Source organism: Ochlerotatus camptorhynchus, unplaced genomic scaffold (assembly GCF_037179485.1).
Source record: "Ochlerotatus camptorhynchus isolate MF236.1 unplaced genomic scaffold, CSIRO-AGI_Acam_v1.1 ptg000361l, whole genome shotgun sequence".
NCBI lineage: Eukaryota > Metazoa > Arthropoda > Insecta > Diptera > Culicidae > Ochlerotatus > Ochlerotatus camptorhynchus.
The window spans coordinates 6,888,377-6,903,957 of record NW_027040849.1 but is presented as its reverse complement, the minus strand read 5'-3'; positions in this window follow the sequence as shown (position 1 = coordinate 6,903,957).

Here is a 15,581-nt window from a genome sequence, read left to right as displayed (position 1 = left end):
TCAAGGATTTTAATGCGGCTTGGGATAATTGGGCTTGAGATGCCCATTCTCGGATTGCCGACGTTAGGTTTGCTGAAAAATGTTAACACACAGTTGATACAACTCCCATATTGTTGTTAATTGGTAAAATACCTTCAGAAGGTTGATAAGGTCATATCAGGAAGCTCATCAAGTGTAGGCAAATAATCCACAGGACCGTTGAAACTAACTATCGATTTGGAATCTGGCAGTGGATGAGGTGAAAAATCGAGTTTTTTTTCCTTTTCTGTATGCACCCTCCATTTTTTCTTGCTGCAAAAGTAATCGGCTGTATTCTCCATTTTTCGAATACGTGTTAATTTATTTTTCATCACAAAGGAATATATTTGGCTATTACTTTTTTTCTAAGATGGTCCAATATATTGTTTTGATGTATACATAAAAATGATTATCAACATTTTTCAAATAGAACGCGTTAAATAATTCCTTTTTGACATTAAACGACCTCATATACCTATAATCTCGCAAAGAGGATTATAATTGAATCATAATGTTTCATCTTAAACAATTTCAACCAATTTGAAATTGCATCTTATGCAATTTCAACTTGATTTGGATATTTATACGATTTTAAACGAACATCCTTTTACGATTTGTGATTTGCTGGGTATTTGACAAAAAAATGAGGGATTCACTGTAAGGAACAACTTTGTAAAAGATTTTTTTTTTCTTTCAAAAGATTAAATTTCAGGCTCTAATGCTGAACAAATATTTCAAATAACAGCCTGCTATTTTATTCAATTAACAGTATTGATTACTGTTCCAAATAATTCATACTTAGGGGCCGTTTATTAACTACGTAGACAGTTTTTTTTATTATTGAACCCCCACAATCCCCCCCCCTGCGTACACAATTGTCCTTACAAAAAATTTAAATTTGTATGGGCCGTGGATAATTGCCGACCCCCCCCCCCCAAGCTGTCTACGTAGTTTATGAACAGCCCCTTATTGACATTTCGAATACGTAAAGATTTTAAACGAAATATGCAAAAATATGACTAACGATTCTCCTGAAAATCAAGAATAATTGTATAACGATTAATAGGCGTAAAGTTGTTCGTCATAAAATTTCCTATCCATGAGCAGCAATAACTTGATTACATATAAGACTTATTTTGATACCCACCATAACTGATTTTCATTATGCACCTAAAACATATAGATTTCTTATAATTTAATAAAAAATGTCATTAAATGAGTTTTTTGTTCATTTTCGTTCACAATTTGTATTTTTTTTCCAAAATGTATTTTTTCTGAAAACTCAATCCAATTTCCTACAACTTTGTCATAGACGTCATTTCGATTAGATTAACCGTTTTCGTGCTATGATTTATTTAAAATAACGATTACGCCATTTTGAAAATTTAGTCGAGAGTCAAAATGACCGAATTCCAGCACGAACTTGGTTCATTGCCCTTAGTGAATTATGCTAAGTTTCATGGAATTCGAAGAGGGTAAAATAAAATAGAGTCGTCAGTTGGCGTGGATTATCTCGAAAAAAAGGGGACGCGCGGGTTGTGCTTCATAGGACGAACATAATAGGGTGTCCCAGAAAGTATGAAAACACTTTCAACTCGCTGCCATTTCTACCCCGATGAAGTTTATCAGCTGTTCATCGATGTGTGTTGTTGTTTACTTGCTGCTCAACAAGTTTGTGTGCGCAAAGTGCATTTTAATTTACGAAATCATCAAAATGCGAGACATTTCCCCGGCAACATGCAAACAGATCGTGCACAAATGGTGCACTATTCCCAACCTATCAGTAAGGAAGTTGGTGAAAATGGAGGAATTAAGTACATACTGCCATCCGGAAGTTCGGTGAAGAAGTTACCATCGAGGACACATCGAAATCTGGCCGTAAACCGGGACCGGTGGACCAAAAAGTGGATCAGAAAATCACCAAGCTTTCGTCAATACGAAAAGTGCCTCTGTTTGAGATGTGGCCTAAAAACTAAGAACATCGAAGAGGAACGTCCAACGTGCTAAGGCATGTAACGGGATGAAAACGTCCAAGAAACAGCAGAAGCCAAAACGGAGTCAGAAACAAACCCCATCCGTCAAACCGAGCGCTCGGAAGCTATATGATAGCCTGCTGTGTGGAAAATTGGCATGCGTTATCAAATGTTACGTCAAATTTGACTAAAAGACGCTTCCGGGAAACCAATACTACACAATCCATCGTAGTCTGGAAGCAATTTTTACCGAAAATGTTGATAATAAGGCCATGGTTTAGCAAGCGATATGTGACTGTGGCAAGTTGTCAAAGCCATTTGTGACCAAGGAGACGATGAATACTGAACTTTACGTTCGGGAGTGTTTGAATGGGCGTCTGCGGCCCATGATTCGTCAACATGATGGCCCAGTACTATTTTGGTCCGATTTGGTGTCAATGCACTACTCGAAAGACTTGGTACTATGCAAACAATGTGCAATAAGTGCCAAAAGATAAGAATCCTCCGAATTGTCCGGAGGCCCGGTTAATCGAAACTTTTTGGGCCTTTTACAAGGGATATCTCCGGAAACACTTTAAGGCAGCGAATTCAATCGAAGAATTTGAAAAAGACTGGGCAAAGTGACCAAAAGTGGCGATACGCCAAGGAATCTCATGGGCAGCGTCATATCAAAAGATCGCTATTTGGCATACGAATAAAGGAACTGATTATTTTCATCTAATTGAAAGAGAATATATAAACAACATATAGTGGAACTGGATGTAATGTCGGCCTACATGCCCCTAATTTGGGTCCATACATAAATTCAGCAATCGACTAAATTTTCAATAGCGACCAAACATATCCATTAGTACCATTCCAATGACGCGTTCATCTAGATAAAATTAAAAAAATAGCCGATCTTTAGCAATGGACCCAATCTTAGATCCAAAAATTGAGTTCATTAACATAACGTTGTTTTAATCCAACAATAAACTGTGCTTATACTTGGGACAGCCTATAGATCAAAAATGACACGATTTTCAAAGTTTCCACCATACAAAAATTAGTTTTGTATTAGGGTGAACGTGTCTGCAGATGATTTTTGATGGTATTTAATTTGCAATCATGAAAAGCACATCTAGTAGCTAGACATCGTTACTAAAGAGATCTATATTAATGAAAATACATACCTTCCTATTTTTGAAAATTACAAAAACTTGTGAAGGCCTGATCTTATGAAAAATTATTTCATGAGTTGAATTATGAAAGATAGAAGGGCATTCAAATAACCTACAACTTATTTTAGGTCGTCATATATCAGATATATCGTTTTCATCGATAGTTTGCCAAAATAAAACAACCTCCTTTGTAAAAAATAATCCCAAAAAATTACAATTTATGCAAAAAAATATGTGCAAAGCTTGATTCTAATTGAAGAGAGTCATGTTCAGCCGATTTGTTCCGTTCCGTTTCCCATAGGTTTTCTCAAACAAACTTTAAAATGCTCTCGCAAATCCAGATCACAACTAAATTCATTCAAATTTGGTACAATTGAAGAGAGTCATGTTCAGCCGATTTGTTTCGTTAATTTTGCGTGAAAATTCGGTCTTTTGAATCCAACTAGGGGTTCATGATTGGGAAAGAATGAGGAGTAAGGTAGGTATGGTAGGCTTGGTACCGCTGCTCTTCGATCAGTATAGAGGTCTTGCGGGAAGACTTTGAAGTTTGTATGAAGCATTTCCAGCCCAAAACGCAAACCGGTTGGACATGAGAGTTTCCGATTTAATTGAAACATTACTCATATGTTTGCTGCTATCAATGGTTGTATTTTTCATTCAAACATGATTTTTTCTCCAGAGTAACTTTTGAAAACTGCGTATAAAAATGGATTATATTTTTTCCAAAATTCATAACATGAAAATTATTGATCTAATCAAAATGACATCTGAAAAAAAATGTTGTTATAAATTTTTGTGAGAGCTGATAATTGTGCTCTTGAAATTTTTATGTGGTAATGAGATTGATCAGAAATAAGGTTTCCATAGCGATTCAACTTCAAAATGCTAAAAAAATTGAAACACAAAAAAACGGAGTGCACAATTTTGCACCAATGTTATGCAACATTTCGTAGTTGACCGGGAATATCTCGATAAGCCATAAATCCCACCAATAAGTTCTCGGTACATCTTTTATCTACCGATTGAGCGTAACTGGTAGCTCATCCATGCATGCTAACACTATCATCAGATAGGGGAAATTTTCCCCAACCTGATAAAGTGGTGTTAGTATGCGTGGGCGAGCTATCAGTTACGCCAAACCGACGATAAAATGCGTTGTTTACAAAAGCTGATATGTCATTTTGAAAAAGTAATCGAGATTTGTAGAACGCGGGATCGTTATCATTCAGGCAAGGAGGTTGATCAACTTCGGAGCGCTTGCGCCATCGAGGCGATGGCGCTGCCAGCAGCCGGTGATATCGACAGGAACGACGTGCAAGGCTCGAGATGCAAATCTCGAACGCAGTGCGCTTGGCATGAACCGCTGCATTCCTACTGCTGCTGCTGCTGCTGCTGCTGCTGCTGCTGCTACCTGCTCACCCGCCGACCGAAGCGAAAATAAGTTGAGGCACAAAAGCAGCACTGTTTTATAACTTTTCAGATTCAAGCAGCATGATGTGCAACCAAATGTTACTCGATCATGACGACTGGGTTTGGGGAGAACGTTTATTTCGTGAAAACAATGATAAAATTATCATTTTTTATTTGTACATTTTTCAAACGTTTTTTATGAAAAATTTAAAAAGCAGATTATGAGAGCTATTTCTTATCGATTGGTGTATTTGGATTTTAATTTCATCTATAAATGACAAAGTTATAAGCGTTCAAAACCTTACACCTTTTCGTGACGGTCACAGTTTTAGATTTTTGATTTACCCCCAGTACCTTCCCGTAAGATGTAGTCTACGTCAAAAATTATTTGGATTCTACGCATACTTTTTGATAAGTTTGCACATACAAACAATTTTCCTTAAGTCTGCGCCTAGATAGAAACGGGTAAGTCTGACAGCCACCATATCTGAAAATGAATTGTTTGTTATTTAATTTAAAATCATGCAAAACTCATTTTGCTGCTGTACATCACGACTAACATTTGAAAATGGTCTAAAATGTTGAAAATTCATAGCTATTATTTTTTTTTTAATTCGCATTAACTTGAGAAAGGCAAGACTTAGGAAAAAGTTTGATTATGCAAATTTATCAAAAATGATGCGTATATTCAAAAAGAAAATATTATTTAACTAATAAATATGTGAAATATTGCCCAGTAACGCTTGGTAGATTACCTTTTCGTGTTGCGTTACTGGCATTAAGATCTACCACCGAAGCCTGGTCCGAACTACTTTAAACTAGGGGAACAGAACTGTTTTGTAATGAAAGGAACACATCTAAGTCCTTTTTACTTTGTAGGCCTTGTTGACAAGACTCGGCTTTGTCCACCGAGGATGTTCTTGAAACAAGGAGTTAGGTAGTTATTTTTTCATCTAGGGGAATTTACGTATTCTCGTCAATCTAAGCAGCGTCTGCACTTCTACTAGCATTTTCTCAGCGTCACGCACATATATGATGTGTCTGTTTGTTTACATTCATCTGCTGCTTGCTTCTCTATCCATTCCAATCGACAGAATTTTTCAAAACGTTTTGAAAGCGTTTTTACAACGCTCCAAACTTCTCAGGTGAGTGTGACTATTGTCGGCAGCCTCTTTTTCTTCGGCAACCTTCCCATTAGAACTGCGTGTTAACCAGCTGTTCTATTATCGGCAACTCGAAATCAACCCCATTTTGTAGTGCATATGCTTTATTTGAAGAAAAATGTAGCATTACTGGATTGCTCGATCGTTCAAATATAATCAGATTGAAGCTGAAAGGCTAAAAAATCGTTTGGACACATTCAGGGAAGTGCGTTGATGGGAAAACATAGTGAAATTAACGTTTAAATTTTGGTTGCCGAAAACAGTCAGTGGGTGCCGAAGCCAACATTTACCCTACGTGATTCCTTATCTTTTATTCGCTGTTCTAGTTTGAAGTGGTTAAGACTAGGATTCTGATGCATGGTCATTATCGGTGTTATTGCTTGATTTTGTTGCTAAGGAATCCGTTTTTGACTGCAAAAGGGGCGCGCCTTTGGAGGGTGTTCCAACACTCCAAAGGGTATAAAGAGCGGGACCTTACAATTAAAGTCGGATCCTTGCGATAAAGGCAAGAATGGCAACTGTATCCAAACCGATTACCTCTTCATTTCTCAATAGTGATGGAGTAATACGACATACACTAAACTAAGGACACGGGGTATACCACAACAGATCAAATAACTGGCCGCAGAAGAGACAAAAAAAATAATTTCATTAAATTGTGAACATCAACGAAAAATTTACGCTTGCACTCTTCACCAAATTTTAGAGCCTAACTTCAGCTTTAAGAATCAAAGAGAGGGTCTTTAGAGCAAATCAGCATTTTATGTCTATTTACTATAAATTTACTGAGTATTTTTTTATCTTTCGGTGTATTTTTTCTCAAAGAACGTTTAATTACCTACAACATCTTATCAGATGTCATTTTGATCAGATCAATCATTTTCATGCTATGATATTTTGAAAAAAAATATAATCCATTTTTAAAACGCCCTTTTCAAATGTTACTCTTGTAAGAACATATATATTTATATGAAAAATACAACCATTGGTAGCAGTGAACATGTGAGCAATGTTTCATTCAAATAGACATTTGTTTTAGTGTGTTGGGCTGGAAATACCCTATGGGAAACCGGACGACACTATTAATTTACTTGTCAAAAATTCTAATATTACTTATTTTCTACCAAACCTGAGACATAGATTGCAAAACAACTTTTCCACAGATCGTAAATAATCTTGTCTTCTGTGCGAAAACAAATATATTTTTACTTTAGACCTAGTGCTTCATGATACCTACAATTTAAGTCCCCCTGCCGTAACGTGGGTAGATCACCTTTTCGTGGTACGTTACTAGATGTAAGATTTACCACCGATTCCTAGTCCTGACTACTTCAAACTAGGGGAACAGGATTTTTCAATAATCCAAGAAACACATCTTAGTCCTTGTTACTTTGTATGCCTTGTTGATAGTGACAAGACTCGGCTTTGTCCACCGAGGATGATCTTGAAACAAGGAAAAAATGAGTTAGTTAGTATTCATCTAAGTGATTCCTAATCTTCTATTCATTGTTCCCTAGTTTGAAGTGGTTAAGACTAGGGTTCTGATGCATGGTCATTATCGGTGTCATTCCTTAATTTTGTTGCTAAGGAATCCAATTTTGATTGACAAAAGGGCGCGCCTTTGGAGGGTGTTTTAACACTCCGAAGGGTATAAATAGAGGGATCTTTCAATTAAAATCGATTCCTTGCGATAAATGCGAGAATGACAACTGTAAAAAAATCGAATACTTCATCATTTCTCAATAGTGATGAAGTAATATGACATGCACTAAACTTAGGACACGGGACTACAATAGATCTAATTACTGGTCGCAGTGGTGTTATGTCCCAAACAGAAAAAAGTCCCATGTTTGGTCAAAATTGAGAAATTTCTTGAATTTTTGACAAGCAAATGAATAGTTTCGTTCCGTTTCCCATAGGTTTTCTCAAACAAACTTTAAAATGCTCTCGCAAATCCAGATCACAACTAAATTCATTCAAATTTGGTACAATTGTTGGAGACCTCAATATAGATCGTAAAAGCAGTGAGTAGCAGGGGTTTTGTTTTAAGTTGACCCAGATGATCCTTACCTTAAAATATGAATCAGAACGGTAAATGGCGCTCAGTATTCGGAAAAAAACATTCTCATATAGGGGAAATGGCTCTAATGTTGGCCTATAGATCTAAGTTTGGGCCCATCGCTAAAAATCTGCTATTTATCCATTTTATCTAGAACGTGTCATTGGGACGGTACTAATGGATATTGTTGGTCGCTATTGAAAATTTAGTCGATTGCTAAATTTATGTCCAAATAAGTGGCATTTAGGCCGACATTACAGCCTTTTCCCCTATCATGCATTGAGCATTCCTGAGAGATTAAAGTCGCGTGCGAGTCTGACAAACAAATCTCATGTATTTCCACCGTGTCATACTCACAACACCAAAAAATCATTCCAGCTTAAAACTCATAAAATACGCTCAAACGTCAATTGATAGCATGCTTATGTATGTTGGGTTAGTTTTACATCAACTGATTTGAGTTTTTAAGTTTTTCCGAGCACTAGGCGCTATATTGGAATTGTAGACTATAAGGAGAAGGAACGGAAAAAAAGGATGAAGAGAAGACCAAGTGGCTGGCGCTGGCAATGCAAAAGCGAATGGAAGGATTAAGATCTTGTTGCGGGAGAATGCAGATGCTGAAAACAAGACGTAAGAGTAAAAATAAGAACTCATAATGTTTCTCCTGCATATTTTATTTTAAGAATCTATTCACTGTTACTCGGCTTCTTCTTCTTCGTATTTCAAGCTTATTGCTTATTGCGTATTAGCTTATTGCGTGCTCTCAACTTAGTGTTCTAGATGCACTTCCACAGTTATTAATTGAGAGCTTTCGATAATTGTGTGGCAAGTACAATCATATACATCCATGCCCAGGGTAGTCGAGAAATGTTTCAACCCGATAAATTCTTAGACCGGACCGGGATTCGACACCACCTCCAGCATGGTCTTGTTTTGTAGCTGCGCCTTTACCGACAGAGCAAAAGGACAACGGCTACGCTGAGTATTTAAGACATTTTAGCATTACTAAAATAACTATCTTGAAATGTCAGTTGACAGTCAAATGGAACAAACCTTACAAAATTTTAAGAAAAACATAACTCTGCTGAAAATGTTGCGCAGAAATCCCACAACACTTGAAGGAGTCCACAAAAATGAAGTGAAAACATCATATCAGTGCGCTGGAAATGAAAATCGAATGTGAGCAGAAATAATACTTGAGTAGTCGAGGCATGACAACCACGTACTCCATAAATTTTAAAAGATGACTGCTGTAGAGTACCTTGAGACTCACGTTTTTTTTGAAAATCTATGATTCATTAAGAGATTTATTTTTACCCAAATTCAGATTCCAAGGCTGTTCGATTTCGTCAGAAAGCTTGTATATGTCTAAAAATTTCCATCAACATTTCCGGATTCGAAAGACATAAAAATGAACATTTTCACTTTCATTCGATTTCCTTATTCAATGAGGTGCTAATATTATAAACGATGCTAATTAGCTTTTAAACTTTGCGCATGTATGTTTCTAGATTATGTATTTATCATCATGTTGCCATAATGTCCGGTTTTTTCATAAGAGTTTCTTTCCATGTCAATTTTGATTCATGATTTATTTCGCTCCTATTGCAATTTATTTATTACAAAAGCAGATACGACGATTTGAAAAATTATCCATGATATGTTCAAGGATGCGTAGGAGTTTCTGTGGTAATTTAGTCCCATGCAGAAAATCTTTTTTCTTTCATTAATTTACTACACATTCACCGTATATTGAAACATCATTTTCCCACCACAACAACCAACGGGATTGTTCCTACCAACCGAAACCTACTTTTTGTGAAGCGGAAGCTGCGCAACCAATTACCACGCACTTCGTTTATCATCGCATAAATTTGCCAATCCACTCGTTGAAAGGTGGACGTACGAGTCGGGCTTATTAAAGCAACGAAAACAAAACAAAAATTGTCACAGCACGAAATAACAAAAAGAAAACAAAAACACCGAAAAATGTCCCCTGTGCCAAAGAGACAACGATGCCATCCTCCACATGAATCATTTCTGTCATCGAGATCACTTGAGAAAGTGGTACCGTACCTTTTACGATCGGTCTCCGGTGTGCGATGATTTATGGTACCTATACCCGGTCTGGTGCGGTGGTGGCAAATTAGCGGTCGGTCGGTTGGTAAATTTGCCTAATTGAATTATCAATTGTTGTCATTGTTTTTGTGATGCAGTGAGAGCGGCTTGTTCGGACCGGATGTATGCGTAAAATTAATGATCGTGCTCTCTCGTCGTGCGGATCTATTTGCTTTTTGCTGAAGGAAGTGTTACTACTACCAAAAGCCAGCAAAATTTAAACAGCACTGCTCAGTGCTAAATATAACCTTAAAATGTTCAACCTTGTTTGACTCATATTACTCTTCAATCCTTGTTTGGAACCTTTGGGTAATTCGGCTTGGATATCGATTTGGGAAATTCACCAATTGATCCTTCGGATTATTATAGCAATCTGCTTGAAAGTCGATTTGGAGAAACTTTGTTCTGCCGCCATGGTACCTAAACGCAAAAGAAAAGGGCAATCTCTTGATCCTTTCCCTCTGATGAAGTTCATTTGAGCAATCAATTAGATATTCCCGGCTTAATACCCCCTATTGTGGTAACCGCTTCCAATTTCCATGCAATCGATCATACTCAAAAGCAACACAAAACTGAACGTCTGTTCAAGGTTGTCTTGGATGGTTAGCCCAGTTTTTTTTTTTGTGGGAGTTTAACCCTTAAGGGCATTTATCCCAAAAGGTCTGCCCAGTGGTGGATCAGATCAAAGATGAGCATGAGCATGAGCATGATTGACCGTTCACGGTTGCTACGCTGTTATTGCCAAATCAAATGTAATTACACAGAGAACCCATAAAGGATGCTTGGGACTTGCAATCATCCTCAATGTGTAAAAACTTGTGATCTCAAACTAGACAATACCAGCGCCGGCCGCGCCCGAACGCAGTTCAAGAAAGGAATGGGTAGAAATGTGTTGATGTGACACACGCTTTGATGGAAGCCGAGAAATCCTTTGCACTTCCACGAGGAATCACTGGGATGCTGGGTAAGAGGGTTGGTTTTGCAGTAGGATTCGTTTTGGAAAACGATAAGCTCAATTAATGTCCAGACGACCGAAGGAGCTTGGGATTGAACTCACGGTCTTTTGCTCAGTAAGCAAAAACTTTTACCACTAGGCAAACAAGCTCCTTTTTAATCATCGAGTTGCTGTTATTACCATGTAGTCATATCGACAAGTAAAACGATTGACGAATCTTGAATGTGAATGAGCCTGAGATTAGACTCATGATGTTTTGCTCAGTAAGCAAAAACGGTCGCTCTAAGGCCACCGAGCCCCTCATATCACATCATACCGTTACGCGAGTTGTTGCACTGGCAACACCGACAAGTTTCGGAAAATACAGGATAAACAAGCGATTTTACCATAAATCTGCTCAAAAAACAACCCACTGTAACCGACAATTTTTCAAATTCGGAAACTAAAAGCTACTTAAAAGTACTCAGGCCTTCATTAAGTTCCACTTTCACGCGACGTTCAATGTTTCGAGTTGCTCTTCATGCATTGTTCAGGCTATCATAAAAAGCTATGACCGACGTGACGATTGCTTAAGCCCTGGTTAAACAAGCATTTCAAATGAGATTACGTTCTCGAGAGCAGTATCGCTTTTCTTATGTTCTAACTATAAACCACAAAATAGATCACGCGCGGTCGAGGATATCCCGGCAAGAAACAAACGGAATCTTTATAACTGGAACAAACTCACCGAATACAATCACCATTGTAATGGGGCTGTTCATAAATTACGTAGACAGTTTTTTTAGATTCTGGCCCTATTCTGGTATTTTGTCAAGCTTGTCAAGTTTGATGTTGCTAATCTTTTTTTAAGGTCCCAGACCACTGTTCCCTGGGCTCATGGTTAATCTGTAGAACACGAAGACGTCTTATTGTGCCATCGTTTAAATATCGATATAATATGATTTCTCAATTTTTTTTCTTCAAGACCAGGAAATTTTGAGAAATCATATTATATCGATATTTAATTGATGGCATAATAAGACGTCTTCAGGCTCTACAAATTGGCCATGAACCCTTCTTCTTCTTCTTCTTAGCTTATTGCGTGCTGTCAACTTAGTGTTCTAGATGCACTTCCACAGTTACTAATTGAGAGCTTTCGATGCCTGTACCATTTTTGCATTGGTATAATTGTGTGGCAAGTACAATCATACTTCTATGCCCAGGGAAGTCGAGAAGTTTTCCAACCCGAAAAATTCCTAGACCGGACCGGGAATTGAACCCAGCCACCTCCAGCATGGTCTTGCTTTGTAGCTGCGCCTTTACCGACTGAGCTAAGGGAGGCCATAAGCCCAGGGATTTTAATTTAACTTTTGGGAACTTCATAAATCTTCAATTACTTCTAAGAATTTCAGGGAACATCGTAGAAATTGAGGAAACTTATTAGAAAATCTGGGAATCTCATAGAACTACCCAAAAATTTCGTAGAAACAAGGAACATGGAAAAGTTCTGAAAACTGCGTAGAAGTGGAAACTTTATTTAAGTTTGAGAAGTTTCGAAGAAGTTAAGGGAACATTATTTTATTTCAGGGTAGCTCATTATTGATCGGGAACCTCTACATAATTTCAGGGCACTTTTTGAAGCCCCATGGACTTGGAATAGTTTTGAAAATTACGGACAAATTCAAGATATTTCGTTCGTGGAACTTCGCAGAAAATCAACGAGAAACGTAAAAGTACAACAAACTTTGTGGAAGTTTGGCGAATTTCGTAGCATTTTGAGGCGTAAAACTTCGTATAAATCCCAAGCAACATTGCAAGTTTTATCGTGGTTTTAAAGCATTCTATAGGTCTAATTTATGGTGTACAGAACCCTCATAAAACCAGAAATGTTACTGAAATGTTGAAAAGTTCAGGCAATTATGTAGAAGATCTAAAGATAGTTCAAGAAACTTCTAAGAACTTCAGGGATCATCGCTTCAGTATAGAGAACTTCGTTGCATTTTGTCAGAGATCTTAATTCGAAAAAGCTCCATGAACTTCTTAGAGGTTTTGGGAACTTCGTTAAATTTCAAGGAACTTTCCAGATGTTCAAGAATATTTGTAGATGATAGGTGCCTTCCACAAGTACAAAGATGTTCAGAGATCTTCGTGAAATTGAGATATATTAAAAAAATATGGCATTTGGAATAAAATCATTGAACTTCGTAGAAGTTGAGGAAATTTAGTAAAACTTAAGGAAGTTTTGTAGATGTTCAGGAAACGTTGCATAAGTTACGGGATAGTCTTTCAAACATCCTTCTTAGACAGCAGGAAATATACAAAAGATCTCCATACAGACGAAGATATTAGTAAAGCTCTCTGGATATTTTTTCCAAGACTTCAGGTTGATCAAGTTCTGATGATCTCCAACTGTTTAAAAATTAAAAATTTATTTCAAAACTGTAGGTTGTTCAGGAAGTACTGGGAGAATTGATCATAATGCGTTGCACTTTTAATTGTCACGTATAACATGGTCGGTGATAGATGTCAAAAGAAATGTTAAAATACATCATCATGAGACTCCAATGATGTGTTTTTCCTTACAACAACAATTTTACAATTTTATAGAGCTGACGTTAAGAAGCATAAAATATCATAGAGATGAACTAGCCTAAGGCTAAAAATCTCTTTAATAACGTTTAAAAAAAAAAGCATTAATTATCAACATCCAAGGAAAAAATCATGCCATTACCATTAAAATAGCATTTTTTACTAAACTAAGTTTCAATGAATTTGAATTATTTAATAAATTGCGGTAGAATGTTTCAAATATCAAGAAATCCAGGGTTTTCTCAAAATTGCTAGTGAATTTGAATGAAATTGCCTACATTTAGGCGCAACTGAGCATTTAAGGTGTTTCCTTGTAGTGTCCATTTTCCCATCACGCCGCTCTTGAAGAGCACACAACTCAAGGTCTACGAGGTTTAAACATCTGCAGATTTCAGAAGTAGTTTCAGCTACGTGCATTCACAGAAACCTTATTATTTTTACATGTGAAATTGCGAAGTGTAACACGAAAAAGGACGCTACAGGGAATCACCTTAAGACATATTTTTTTGGTATTTCTGCTGAAAATACTTTTCACACAAGGGTTTTAGCATCTGCATCGGATTCAAGGAACCCACATTTAATAAGAACAATTGCTAGAAATGCAATGGGAAGCCATTTGAGGGGTTTATCAATTTCACCCCATATCGATATTTTCAAATTTGGGGAGTCCCCAGTTAGCTTATCGACCCTTCAGACGATTAACTACAATCTTTCTCTGCGACCCTGCTGGATCCCTCCAGCCAGGCTTTGCGTCGAGTTGAGAAAGCAAAATGCGCGCGCGTAGGTAGGCATCAAATGTTAAAATGCCAAATTCCTTATCGCAAAATAACAGACTCGTACCCACAAACACACATGCCATTGCTGTAAGCCAAAAAATTAAAATGTGTTTAACCGTAGTTTGCGTTGTGTAGCTTTTTATCTGGTAACTGGACTCTTGTTAAGCAGATTCCCTTGATACAAGCCGACCCTGAGCGCAAAAGGGCTTCAAGCTCGAGCTTGCCGGGAGCAATCAAAAGAGGCCTTCAGATCCCACCTTCGATGGTCCCCGTGGCTAGACCATGGATCGAGTGCATTGTAGGAGGGTTCGTCTGACTCCCTAGTAACAGAGAGTGGTCAAAAAAATCGTTTTATTTTCCAAAAATTCCTTTTCCAAAAACTCATAACTTTCGAACCAGTTTCAAAGATCAAAATATCAAATGAGAGGTAGCAAAAAATTCTTTTTTTAAAAAATATTTAATGAAATTGAAAAATTGAGATTTTAGATTGAAAACCATTGATTGTATTTGTTTTTTTATGGTTTTCATGTTTTGTAGATAGAGGTCGTAATATGTTTTTATACTTCCTTGAAAATTTAGGATTTTTTACACATTGTATCAAAAAATCAGCGATATGTTTTTTTTTTTTGTTTTTCCTTTTTGGAGTTTTTTTTTTTTTAAGTTATAAAGTTCTGGGTTTTTGCTCAATATTCCTATGCGACTACCATGCGTCTCCATCGATTTATAGCGACTGTAACATGGTCACGACACATGCTAGTCTAGTCCCATATGAATATTGAGCGATAACCCAAAACTTGATAGCTTCAAAAATTATAACTCAAAAACGAGAAAAATCACATCGCTGATTGTGTAATACAATATGCAAAAAAGCCTAGATTTTCAAGGGCAAATATGAAAACATATTGCGACCTCTATCTGCAAACCATGAAAACCATAAAAACAAATACAACCTGTTGGTACTGCTACGAGCCATCCGCAGTCCCCTTGAACTCGTAACGGACGGACGAGCGAGGAATCTGGTAGCCCTACCGCTGCTTGTCATCGCTACAGCCGTCAGCGCAACTGTCATTCGTTGAAGATTACATGAAATCAAAAGGTGACGATATTTTGTGAAACGTGAATCTCAATTGCATTGTATTCGATAAAACTTTTATATTTTCTTGCTTAAAACTATTAAAATTTGCTTAAACACTAAACGTAAGTTAAATATAGATATTCCTACTTAAAATCTACTTAAAATAATAAATATTTGCAGCTTAAAGCGAGTGAAATCTACGCTAAAAAGGAGTGTTTTTTATTCTAACCTTAGTTGCATCGGCAACATTCTTTAAGGTTTACGGAATATAGTGAATTTCGGTGGTTTTCGAACGATCCGGCCAAG